The 14,271-nt window shown below is 43.7% G+C and overlaps 1 protein-coding gene across 2 annotated transcripts in view; it reads left to right on the top strand.

Moving 5' to 3' along the window:
- SLC39A11 (solute carrier family 39 member 11) overlaps positions 1-14,271 on the top strand; it is a 2,376,444-nt gene that overhangs the window by 750,980 nt on the left and 1,611,193 nt on the right. The window lies entirely within an intron of this gene.

Genomic DNA, 14,271 nt, shown 5'->3' on the forward strand with positions numbered 1-14,271 from the left:
GTTAGGTGGAGGGAAGGGGGGTGCTACAGACTTCTCAAACGAAACTTACGACAAGTTGTCATGTTAATGGTTCAGAGGGCAGGCGTGGGAAGTGAGAAGAAGTGGGGCGGGGGTTGAGGCCATAAGTTGTTTAATTATTCTACATCTTTTGCAGTCAGCTAACAGTAGGAATTCTAGGATCCACTGTCAGGAATGGAGGACTGGAAGTGTCAAGTAGAAACAGGATGGCAGGCAACACCATCACAGACCATACACGTTATGGACGAAGAAATTTACACAGTTTTGACGTGGAACGTCAATGGGTTAGGCAATACGATTAAGAGGGGTTTGGTCAATAGATACATAAAGAGACTTAAACCAGATATTGTGCTATTACAGGAAGCTCACCTTAGGGGAACACATTGCACCTTCTTGGGGCGGAGTTCCTACACTACTTTGGCCTATGCTGGGTTCTTCCCCGGGACGTGAGTAGCCATATTAATTAAGAAAACCTGTCCTTTTCAGGTCACTAAAACTTTAATAGACCCTAATGGGATATAGTCTGCCATTCAAGGTACATGGAAATGGCAAGAGATTACTCTAATTAGTGTATATGCTCCCCCGAGGCTGCAACCACAGAAATGAAAGCCGTCGCGAAGGTACTTCTGGAATCGGGTGCGTCCACACACGTGGTTGGAGGTGACTTCAACGATGTTGTTGATCCGACCATAGATCGTTCACATATAGCCACTGGCACCCGCACTCCCACTCCACTGGCCGACATTGTGAAGGCACTGGGATTGACAGATATCTGGCGACGCCATCACCTGACTACATGTAGCTATTCATATTTTTCAGGTGCACACAAAGTCTTCTCCAGGCTCGACTACTTATTTGCCCTTTCATGAGAAATCCAGACAGTACATAAAGCTGACTCCTAGCCTGGCTGAACCGGGAAAAAGAGAGGCGAATTGGGTGAGCCAGATAGTGGAAGCAGACAAGAAATCTACAATGGCGCCCATCATAGCGGGAGCCTTCGGACATTACTATGGCAAATTAATTGAGACCAAGACGGTAGTGGGTGAGGCTCCTATATCGACTTATCTGAGTAGTATAGAGATGCCTACCCTGCGATAGCGAGGCCCTAGAGGCAGACTTAACCCTAGTGGAAGTACAGGAGGCAATTAATAAACAAAAATCCACGAAAACACCAGGACCAAATGGGCTACTGTCGTAATTTATTAAGCAACATAATGGCTTACTGGCTCCCCGGTTGCTAAATATGTTCAGGGCGGCAAGAGTGGAAGGGACATTGCAACCAGACCTCTGTCACGCCACAGTGGTGGTTATACCTAACCCAGGCAAACCCCCAGAGAGCTGCGGATCGAACCGTCCCATCTCTCTACTAAATATTGAAACTAAGATATTGGTCTCCATTCTGGTGAAGCAGCTCTTAACAGTAATTAGCTCACTGATACATAGAGACCAGTCAGGTTTTATGGCTAAACGGGCCACGCGTCTTAACCTCCGCAGACTTGCGAACTGGCTAGACACAGTGAAAGACAGTCCCTTCCTGCTGATGCTGTTGTCGTTAGATGCCGAAAAGGCCTTTGAGACAGTTCGTTGGCCATTTACGAGGCAGGTACTCATAAAATTTGGCTTTGGGCGGAACTCCCGGACTTGGGTTGACCTATTATACACAAATCCCAGGGCACGAGTAAGTCACTGGCGTAAAGTCAGCAGAATTATTATTCCGGAGAGGTACGAGGCATGGTTGCCCACTGTCCCCCCTGCTCTTTGCACTGGTTCTAGAACCACTGGCGTGCCTAATTCGAGCTTACCCAGAAATAAAGGGGTTTCAGGACACCAAGGGGGCGGATGATAGATTTACGGATCTCTCTTTATGCGGGCGATATCCTACTATACATTCCTAGTCCCGACATAATGCTACCTCTCATATTCCGCCTGGTTAAGGAGTTTGGTACATACGCAGGATATAATATTAATTGGGGGAAGCCTAGTCTATACCCCATCGGAAATACCATAGCCCTGCATTCTATACCGGAACATCTACACATTGCCAAAGACAGCTTCAAATATTTAGGACTGTATATCTGCATGAGAGAAGCTGACTATATCACGCACACCATTAAGCAGTTACTACAGGAATTCAAAGAAGACGTTGCCAGATGGAGACGTCTCCCCCTGACACTGCTAGGGAGTGCAGCCATGGACAAAATGATTACGCTCCCCAAATTGCTCTATACCCCTCAAAACACATATTAAAAAATCCCAGACGCGGTCTTTAAGGCAATTACAGATGAGGTGCATACACTGCTATGGGATGGTGGCCTCCCGCGAGTAGCACTTCAAACTCTTCAGCGCAGTCAGTACAATGGGGGAATTGCCCTCCCAGACATACTGGCCTACTGTAGGGCAGCGTACCTAATAGTCATTAATGAATGGGGGCATGCACCCGGTGACCACCCTACATACACCCTGAAGCGGCTACAATTCCAGAAATACTCCCACCTATACATCTTTGGGGGCCACGGAACGCAGCGTTTATTACCCGCAACGCAGAGGGTTATTGAAGCCTAGAAAGCGGCGGAGAGACAGATTAAATGGAATAGGAGATTAACTAAATCTACACGATATGGGAAAGTAAGCGACTGCCTGAGTTAGCAAAACTGCAGGGCTTCAAAGAGTGGAATACAATTGGGATCACAACAATAGGAGGTGTAATACAGGAAGGGGAAATCGTAACCTTTCCAGAGCTCCAAAGTAGTATAGTTTGTACAATAAACAACAATACAGATACATACAACTCCAACATGCCTGGAGAGCACAAAAACCTGAGATAACAGATATCCCCGAGTATGCACCGTTAAAAGGCTGACTCCTACAGGAAGAAATATCGGAAAAGGCACTGCCGTGGACATACAAAACGATAATTAATAACATTCCTGACACTTCATCTCCTCTTAGAAGCAAATGGGAGGAACCTACCGGTGCACCGGAAGACATTGACTGGGAAATTGCTCTAATGCATCCCAGAGAAGTAGCGATTAAGCTTAGGCTATGCTTAATACAGTTCAAAGTCCTACATAGTGTATATTACAATAGAGCGAGACTCCACGCCAAGGGTAGAGCAGAGACCCCAGAGTGTCTACGTTGTAGTACGGACAAGGGTTCCTATATCCATACTCTGTGGGAGTGCCAATTAATACGCAGGTATTGGTTACGGATAGTAACAAAGCTTAACAATTTACTTGAAACACAGATCCCAGTGGACCCAAAATACATTCTTCTAGGTATACACACAGAGGTCGACATTCCCAGACACATACTCCTACTGAGCAACCTAGGTCTCCTAGTCACTAAGAGCGATGTTGCCAAATACTGGGGTAGAGCAGACTTACCCACCATGCCTGAATGGCGGCCAAATATGGACCTATACATGGGGGTGGAAAAAACGGTGTACACCGCACAAGGGTGCCCCAGGAAGTTTACGAAGATATGGCAGCTGTAGCTGAGTTATTACAGCTTAGAGATGTTGGTTGAGGGCCCGAACATGGCGGAATCTAGTACACAGGGGGTCCACACAAGTGGGGTAACACACTCAGGTCCACCAGGGGGGGCAAGCTAAATAAGACATGTTTAAAGTATAGGATGGGACTGTGGGGGGGGGATATGTCAAAAGGACTTGTTTAATGGTTTGGCCTGCTTTTCAGAGAATACTGGTTAAACATTATAATCCTAATTTTGTAACATTTGAGATTCACCTGCTGATGTTTTGGCTGATTCTTTTTTTAAAAATCACGAAAATGTGTGTATTTCTGAGCTTATAAGATGATGTTTAGTGAAAAATGATTGCATTTTAAAAATATATTTATGTACAAAGTTGATAAAACATTTCTTGCAATACTACTGGCAACCCTGCCTGATGCACTTAGGTAATTACTGCTGTTAGTGTTGCATAGGGTGGCCACTAACATAATGTTGTGTACACAACGGTAGTAGCTTGGCAAGATCCTTATTAAACATGGATAGCCCTGGTTATAGAAGAAGTTGGAGGCCCCTGCAATATGGTCTAGGAACTCCTCTGTGACAAACAGTATCATAGAATGTATGGCAGAAGGTACTATTTCCATATAAATCACCAATAATTCCAAGATCCCCAAACGGTCAAGTCTCCAAGTCTGTTGATAAGTGACATGAGGAAGGTGTTCCGGTTTTAATTTAGGGAGCATAATGTGAATGTTGTTTGCTGCCTACCATGTAGTGTAACTGTGACTATAATGTATGTTCCTTCTTTCTTGGATTTGTGGAAAGTAGGTTTGAAGTCAATTGAGTTAAGACAGAATAGTGTGGATCCATTCTGTTTTGTTGTACTTGGGGATTGAAACACTAGCTGGTAAGATCTATGTCTCATGTGGTGCTCATCTTCTTTCTTAAGGTGGGTCTCTTATAGACATTGATATAATGTCCTTCCACCAAATAGTGCTGTATCTTAGTCATTTTGCTAGGCAAATTGTGCACTTCTGTGTTTAGGGGATCTATGTTTAATTGTCATGTGGCATTAGTGGATAAAAAGTGATGCTGTGAATGCATGACGGTGTGCACCTTTATGTCTCCTAAGTTGTGTTTATCTGGAATGTCTGTGGTCTGCCAGACCTCTGCTCCTCAAGTGTCTGTCACTCTCCCCCATAAAGTAATTAATTAAACCAATAATAAACTATAAAAAAAGGTATTTAATAACAAAAAGTTAGAGTAGTTGAATTTTGGGTAGTGTGTACATCAGGGAGTCCCTTGAAGGGGGGTGGTCCCTCACTGTGAGCCAACTGTAGTTGGTTTAGTCTGGATCACTATATGTCATGCTAGTTTGCCTAACATTATTTGCCTACTACGGTTTAAGAAGAAAAGAGATGTTTACTTTGCCAGCAAGTTAATATCATCAGCTAGAAGTGTGTGCATGTGATCGAGTGGGGGCATGATCCCCCTGTGGTTGGAGCGGTCCATCCTCTACATCGAAATCCTCCTCTTGTACCATCATTCTCCTTCTCTCATGTCCACGGGCTTCGGTTTCATCTTATCATAACAGAGAAGATATGTGTTTCCGGGTGTTGCTCTGCAGTGGATATAACCAGGCCTGTATTCTTAATAAAATGCAATAAAGAGATACCCAAAGTCAATCAATCAATCAAAATAGCTTTATTCGAAATCACATAGTGAGTCATAAAAGCTACAAAAATATAACAATATCAAGTTAAAAAACGATTAAAAGATAGTTAAAGCGCATGGATAAAAACAGAGAGAAACATCCCTTGCTAAACAGTAAAAATGTTAAATCTGCTTCCTATGTCTAATAACAGCCATTAAAAACCTTGACAACACAGCACAAATTACAAACTCGTAAGTGATTGCAGATAAATAAAAGCTGGATAAAGTCTCGGCTTTTCCTTACCGCCTGTACATTTCTTTCTCTTCTATTTATGATCTCATCTTCATCCAGGGTGCAAACTGTGGAGTCTCACTCTGTCCGTGGTTGGGAATAATGTCAGTCACTCTCTGAGTCCTGCAATTGGATGTCTAGAAGTTGGCCTGCCTCTTGACTTGTTCGTGAAGTCGCGTAGGATCCCAAATTAATAAGTCCAACCATATTTGGCGTTATCTTACACTATCTTGATATAAGGGGCACATAAAGTTCTCAAAGGTTTCCAAGTCTGACTGCGAAGAGAATAGACTCCTGCACTTTCTAGTTGTGCATTTTGGCAAGAATGTCTCTAGGTCTTTTCATTGCTCATGACTATTTAGGGTTTGTTTGCCCTATCAATGTGGATTTCTAGGTTGTCTTCTTCCATAATAAAGGAGAATAGTCCTAAGACGAATGTTTTGCTCCTTCCTCCTCTTCTGCCTGATTTCTAATATGTATGTTGTTACATCTGGTCATATTTTTCATGTATTCACATTTGAGATTTGCTATTTCCACTTGGATCTTCAGTACTGATATCTATTGGTATGTAGTTTATGCATCGTTCTCTTCTTTTTTTTTTTTACTTTAGATTCAGCCTCTAGAATTCTTGTGCCCACAGGGTCTACATCGGTCTGGAGTGTTTGTCTAAGAACTCCAACATTCTAAGCTTTATTTTCTCCCTTACTTCACTCTTAAAAGTTTATGGGCTGGATAGCAGGTCATCTTTGGTGAATGCTATGTAAGCAGACTCACTACTTTGTCACGTTTGTGTTGGTGTAGCAATCCCGTTGTGTCAGGGGGAGAAGAAAAAAAGTTAGTAACCCATTTTTGGGATGTGCATTTTGGTGGCTTTAAGTTTCCCTTCTAGTGATACGACTTTATATTGCACCCCATTAAGGAAAGTAAAAGGCTGCCATCATAGTTAGAGAGTAGATTGGCCGTGGTAAGTGGTAGCATAGGATCCCTTCCGATTGCATCAGGAGAGACTGACTACATGCCAAGGAAGGAATAAACTATCAAGCTGTGTTGATTTGCATAGGATACTGAACACCATCATTGCTTCTAGCTTTTAATTGTACATCATGTGTTTCGTAGACCGCTGTGACTTGCATCCATTTTTGTCATAGGCCTTCGCAAATCCCAGTAGAGATCTATCACTAAGTAGTGTCCTTGGACGTAGACTCTTGGCTCTGGATCTCATGAACATTAGGGTTATATGGTGGCACCATTACACTTGGACCTTGTTAAGAGCAGGAGAGTCGTTCTGAGTCTGTATCTTTGGAATACGATTGAGCTGCCTGAGTGTTTTTTCTTAATTTTTTATATGTGCTACGTCTGTGCCCATATAACGGCAGAACTTGCCGCCACAAGTCGTTTCCCACCCAGCGCTCACCTCTGATCTCACTGGGCTGTGGGCGTTTTCCAGCTCCACTGCAGTCTGGGCAACCATGGGTCTTCCAACAGTGATGTAACTGGGGTAGTCCAGCTATCCCACCATCCACAATTGCCTCTGTTGGCCAGTTCTCTCCAAGAACTCTGATTGACAGCTGCAACCCGCATTAACCCTGCTTGGGGTGCTTCATTTTATCTCCCCTCATGAGCAGAACATAGTCCCCGGGTCCCACTGCCCTTGACTGCCTGTCGCTCTCAAATGCCAATTCAGTCCCCTGTGCTTGGTTGACCGTTGACTGATCTCATCCCGGGTGTTTCTGTATAAGTTAGTCTCTTTGGAGCCTTAATTGAAGTGTATGTGTGCTTGGTCTCGACAGAAAGCAAGGGAAACACGTCTATGCAGCCACCTTGTCAAGCTATGCTCCCCTCATTGCTCGCTTTCGGGATATTCCACAGGAGGATTTGTGTTGTTCAGAAATCCATCAGTATCTGGCGATCACGGGTAGGTTTTGCACATGTAATGTAGGTTAGTACCTTTGCAGTCAATGAGTTTGACAGCTGCATTTTCATCAAGTTCCTGGAAGGAGGCTGTCTTAGATTTCCTCATAGAGAAGCATTCTACAATATTTACGAAATATTTTCTGGATGCTGATTATACTCTTACTTACCTGGTCTGAATATGTTAAAATAGTTCACAAAAATGCATCTTTTGATAGTCCAATGTTAAGTCAAGCAATGTTCCCTCTAATCATTTTTGCCAGTGTGCTGCACTGGAAGGCTTGTACTCTACTGTTTGGAAGCATGCAATCAGATGCTTATAGGTAGGTTTGTAGGAGTTTAAACAGGTATCCCTCTTTAGTCGTTTTAAAACCATCCATTTCGGAAGGGTGCGCTTGCGTTGCCTTCTTGCCCCTTGTTTAACACTGTGACATTGCCCAAGAAGCTGTATTCACTTAAGAAGGCATGAGAACCTACCTGCTAGTTTCTTTCAGATCCTTGTTGGGGATCTCTTATTCTCTGATGCTGATGTGCCACCTGTAATCCGAGGGGGAAGGCGCATGCCAACACCTTTATGATGGACTTGTACAAGTAAAAGGAAAAATTTCTAATTTGTCTAGAAATGTTTTACAAATGGCCCCAAAATAGTAGTCTCTGACTGCATGGAATTGGACTACATGAAGTGAGCTTATTTACAAAGTCTCCAACACAAATCAGCCACTTCTGCAGTATTTCACCTCCCTTTCTTCTTGAGAAAATGACCTAGGGCCACATGTACCAAAGGTTTTAGCGGTTGCAAACAGAGAATAGGGGCCAGAAGCCTTTTGACATGCACCAAGCCCATTTTGTGAGTTGGTAACCTATTACCGTATCGCAAAATAGGGTTTGTGAGGCTTTTAGGAAGGGCCTCGCTTCCAAATAGCAAGTTGCAGGGGGATGTATGAATATTTTGCATCCGGAATGTGATCACAAAACTAACAGTTTACCACCAACTTCAAGTTGGAGGTAACCCATTTGCAAATGGGAAGGGGTTTGCCAAGGACCCCTCCCCCTTTGTGAATGTGGAAGCAAAACATTTTTAAGAGCAGGCAGTGGTCCGTGGCCTACTCTTAAAGAATGAAAACTTTTCATTTTTGTTTTTGAAACGCAGCCCGTTCACTTCATTCCCCCCCCCCCCCCTTTATTGAAAATGCAATCACAGACATGGTAGTCTGCTGACCCCAGAACATCATCCCTGTGATTTTGGCCATTCCCAATGGGTCGCAAATTGCAACCTGCCTCATGAATATTGATGAGGCAGGTCCATTTGCGATCCACTGGAAATCGCAAACCGTGTCAAACACCATGTTGTACATTGCATTTTGCGACTTCCTAATTGCAAGTCGCAAAAAGACGCAATGAGGAACTCGCAAAATGAATGAATGAATGAAACCCGATTTATATAGCGCTACCTAGCCCAATGGGCGTCAAGGCGCCTAAACCAAATGCTTGTAGTATCCCCAAAGCAAGCTTACTGGTAGGCCTTGATAAAACACCACGTTTTTAGCGCCTTTCTAAAAAGGGCCAACGAGGGTTGAGTCTTGATCTCAGCGGGGAGGGAATTCCATAGTCGGGGGGCCACAGTAGAGAAGGCCCTTCCTCCCCATCTGACCTTATTAATGCGGGGAATGCAAAGAAGATTCAGATTGCTTGGAATATAGCAAGTTAAGAGGGAGCCTATGGCATCAGAACATCTTGCCGATAGGGCTCCAAAGACCAGGCAGAGTATTTTAAAAGAGATCCTAAACTGGATCGGAAGCCAATGGCCTGGCTAGTGTGGCAGAAAAAGAATTGGGGGCCTCCAGAACAAATCTTGCGTCCGCATTCTGCACAGTCTGAAGGCGTTGAATAAGGCCTTTATTGATATCTGCATACAATGCGTTGCAGTAATCCAGCCGGGAGGACCCCAGCGCGACCACGGTCTGCTTACGGGCCTGAGGGGAGAGATAGTGAACGATTCTCCTCAGAATCCTAATAACTCCCCAGCAGGTGGCCACGGTTCTATTTACCTGGAGGTTCATGGCCAACGAGGTGTCAAAGATGACGCCAAGATTCCTGGCAGAGTGAGATGGAATAGGACAGGCTCCCAACGAAGGGGGCCACCACTCGCTGGACCAAATCTCCTGGTCCTTACCAAAGACCAGCACCTCGGTTTTATCGCCATTCAGCTTCAAGGAGTTTTGGATCATCCATTCAGAGACTGCTTGCATGCAGTTCCTGAAGCTGAACGCGGAGGTACTGACCGAATGGGCCAGGGACACCATGATCTGTGTGTCATCCGCGTATGACACCACCTCCATCCCCTGCGATTTTACTAACCTAGCAAGTGGGGCCACATAGATGTTGAACAGGGTCGGCCTCAAAGCCGACCCTTGCGGAACCCCACATTGCAACGGTTTAGCAGGGGAGAGGAACTCTCCAAGCTTGAAATGTAGCGATCGTACATGTGGCCCATAGTGTTGACACTTAAAAGAGCCATACAAGTGCATGATCACGTTTGCAAGCATTTGTCAAAAGTCAAAATCAACAATTTTTTGAGTTTTAGTATGTCCACTACTGTAAAATAGGACGCTGTTAGATAAAACATAGTTGGTGTAGTGTGACGTTCCACACAGGAGCCTTGTGAGTGAATATTCAAGTATGTAAAAATTACCCAAAATGTAAAATGAACAGGATAATTATGGTCAGTTCAATTTAACACCTTTGCAACGGGCCATGCACATGAATTGTTTTGCATGCAAAAAACAGTTAACATTTCACTGAGGCAGACATAGCACAAAGTCGTGCTGGTTGAACAGTCTTCTTTCTGAACTTTCAAAACCATTTGGATGCAAAAGTGATTCCTGAACAACTCTCATAGTGCATTGATTTAATTAATAGGCAGCGCTAAACATTATATAATACAACAAAGGTAATTCAGCTTTTAAAAGTAAAAAGAGAGGCCATTAATAAAAGAAAAGAGGCAAACATGTTCCATGAGAAATGCACTAGTCCAGATATGTTAGAAAGGAAGATAGAAGAATAACAAACATGCACATGTGTTCAATTCTACTAGATATTGATTTATAAGCTTTATAGTTTGGGTGAATAGTATGACAGGATGCACCGTCTTTCGGTGCTTTTTTTGTATAGTATAGTTGTTTTAATTTATTGTTTGTATAGCAAGACTGTCACAGATTGCCTCTAAGGGCTAAGAGATAATTGGCAAGGCCAACAGGTATCGTCTTTAAAAGGAATCAGCAAACCTTTTGGCTTTGCCAATTCTTCTTAGGCAAAAATTAGAAAGTGCTCATTGCCCATGTAGAATAGTATAAACAAAAATTGATGCTACTTCAAGAAGCACGCCCACACACGTGTCACCATAAATGTGTGTGCATATGTCATGACACTGCAGCCATTATTGCAAATTTTTACTGTCATATTTCCCGTGCAGGCCCATTGTAATTTTCCCTATGTTAGCATGAGCACGTTGCAGACTCTGCTTTGCGCATGTTACTATACAAACGTATTTTGCTTTCGCCACACTGTACTTTCACGCAGAACCTGCTGTTGTTTTTGCTCTCTGTTCTTTCCTGGGATTGAGTCTGAAAACAGTAGACCAGGTCAAACACAATGCCCCTTGTTATTTGGTTCTGGTGAGGGCTCAGCACCTAGACAAAGCACACAAATGCAGCTGTTGTTTACGAGCATGTACTTTGTCATATACCTATACACAGAATAGGTAACAACACACATTGAGAGGGATCTTTCCAGGGAAAAAGATCGTATAAGCACCTGAGATGTAAAACTTTCATCTTTGCATGCTAAGGTACGGACGAGGTCTGCTGACAACACCCTGAGATCTTTTGATATATAATCACTTTGCTTCTGTAGAAGGGAAGTGGGTTAGGCTACCCTGTCTTACATAATGACGGCTCCTTTTATGGTTTATGTACTACTTACTATGCTGACCCTATTTGTGTTAGGCATCTTCTTACATATTATGGCACGTATACTACATACTAGAGCACAATAGTTGAAATAAACATTTTAGCCTGTTCATGTGTCTGATCTTATTGTGGACTAGTAAGAGTGTGAGATCGAAAGAGTGTATCCTGCAACTGCGATTCCTGAGCGAGTTTGGAGCGTTGTGTTCTGGGGTGTCTAATCAATTGTTCCTCTGTGAGTGAATAAGAGGTCAAGTGAGACACTATGGCTAGTCGGTCCTAGGCTCATGGGTACTCGGGTGATAGGATGACTCAGTCCCTGCCTACTAAGATTTTATGATCCAAAGCATAGTTCTGTGACTCCGCAGATTCCCTGCACTATTACCTGTACAAGATCAAGGACACCCAACTTGGAACTGTAAATAAAAAATAAAGAGTATGTGTACAATGCACATGCACATTACATTATCTTCAAAGGAGCAGCCCAATAGGCAGCTGTCGGAACCTACATAAAAAACATAAGAGAATGGGGAGTGGGGCAGAAAGAATTCCAGGGTAGGGTAAGCAAGTCACCATCACCATTGTTGAGGGAGCACTGGAGACGCTTGGAAATGTTATTGGAAAATAATAAAAAAGCATAAAAAGCCCCGCCCATCGAGGGATAGCAGAGGAAAGGCAAGATGCTGCAAGAACAGCATGGAGAAAGCGGGGTTGGAGTTAGGCATAGGCAGAGTTTGTGGAGTCCTGCTATGCGTAACTCCGTAAAGTGACCAAAAAATTCAGTCATGCCACCCGGAGTTCCGCAAGTGGCAGAGTGTGTTAGGTCACGGCATTCGTGCTGATTTTTGGTACCTGATGTTTGTCCCATGCTGTAAAATCATCGCAAATGGCACTATGCACAGCGCAAGAGGGCACTGCATCTTTCGGCCTCTCGAGTAGATTTTCTATTCGAGTGGCAGCTTCCTCAAAGCAAATGGATGGTTTCTAAATGCGTGTGCTGGATTTTCGTCGCTTGCGCTAGCCAACCTAACGTTGGCAAGCACTGAAAAAACTGCTTTATGGAGCGAAGTTTTTTGCAACTCTGCGTGCTCCGCAGAGCATGGTGTAGTAAACTAAGCAAATAGAGTGGAGTTCATCGCCCAGGTCTAATCAGGGACGTGAGGATATTTTCTATTATTCAGCTTACAATAACCAGTATCCTCGGTCTTTTTAGCAGATGCATTCTTGTCTATTAAGTAACAGGATCTGAAGTGTACCTTATTGCAGGTTCCTAGCCAATACACAGACGTCCTCATACATGCCTGGTGTACTCCTTCTAACAAGCTCAGCAGAAATGAGGCGACCCCCTACGGGTTCTTAGTAACACTCAAAGAATATCCAGCCATTCCTTGGAATGGAAAAATAATGCCTGGATGTTATGACCATGGTCCATCATAATGAAGTCTATGGTGAGATTTTACAGGACACCCTCTTCAATGATGTCTTTTTCCCATTTTCAACGCTGAATGTTTTTTGTAACCTTTGCTGTGGGTGGTGCAGAAGCTGTTTAGGCAGATGTGCAGGGGGTGGCTCTAGGGTAGTGGTCTTCAAACTTTTTTATTCCGCGCCCCCCCCAGTGTAGAAAAACAATTCGCCGGGCCCCCCCTCAAAATATTTCACAATTATTTTATTTAACTGGCAATGTTTAAATATGTCTAGACTTATTTAAACATTGCAGCTAAGTTCTGGCACTGTTTTAGAAATGCAAACAAATACATGATTTCCAAACATACTATTCCGGTGAGGCAGGCCTTACTAATGTGCAAAGGATCCAGTGTGGTTATTCAAAATGGCAGTGTGGGTCTTGGAGAAAATTTGAAGTCCCTTCCCTTTTGACACCTTCTCCCAGCCAGGATTTAAATGACAAAGGATGTGAATGATGGCCCATTACAGACGTGCTTACTGTTGCTAATTTTTTTAGGCTGAAAACAAAGCATAATGTTTCTTTTGGCCAGAGCCTGGCGCCCCCCCTGAGATCACTCGAGGCCCCCCTAGGGGGGCCCGCCCCCCTAGTTTGAAGACCTCTGCTCTAGGGGATGTTTGAGGTGATACACCCCTCTAAAAAACGTATTCTGTACTATATAGTTGGTTAGAAGTGCTTTCAGTTGGGTAATGTGTCTGCTGGATTTCACCTGGGATTTATGGGATCTATGTATTTGAGACCTTCAATTTTCTTTATTATTTTGAAAAGTATTGCTTTTTAAGTACCCCTAACAATCCGCACTCCTCTCTTTCCTCTGCCCCTTATGCCCCCTCATGTCCAGTTCCTCATATAATGTGTTTTGACAAGATGTCTATGCGTGATCGTTGGCAAATCTGATGCTCACCCGCTTCCCATTCTCATACTGACCATGCTACGCCCCTGCAGATGTGCCACCTCTGTTGGAGGTGTTATGTCACTCCCGCTGGCATGCAGTCTAGATTGTATGCTATGTCCCTGGTCCCACCTGCAGCTATTCTGTGAGTTCCCACGAATACACAGCGTAAGACACAGTTGTGAATATAGCATTGTGGAGGTCCCGTACATGATATATCGCTTGATTTTCTGCACAGTCCCCTCCACTCTCGTCAATATATTTGCACATAAATTTACACAGCACTTGAGGGGGGAAAAAGCATAGAGGCGAATAAAAAGTCCTATTGATTCCAGAAATACTGCAGCTGTTTCGAAACCAGATCCTAGCCAAAGGCAGTCGAGTGACAAAACTTAGAGAGAGAGTGGAGACATTTACAGACAGATTTACTGGAAAATATTCGCTTGTGAATTCAGCAAACCTGTCCATGTTCTTGGCTGCAAAAGAGCAACTGGCTTGTAAAATTCACCTGCATACAAAATAAATGGCTCTACGCCAGACGCTCAGACTTCCACCCATCGATATGAAACGCTACAGGAAGGGAAACTGTAATGAGAAGGGAATGTTC

Source organism: Lissotriton helveticus, chromosome 7 (genome assembly GCF_964261635.1).
Source record: "Lissotriton helveticus chromosome 7, aLisHel1.1, whole genome shotgun sequence".
Classification (NCBI taxonomy): Eukaryota; Metazoa; Chordata; class Amphibia; order Caudata; family Salamandridae; genus Lissotriton; species Lissotriton helveticus.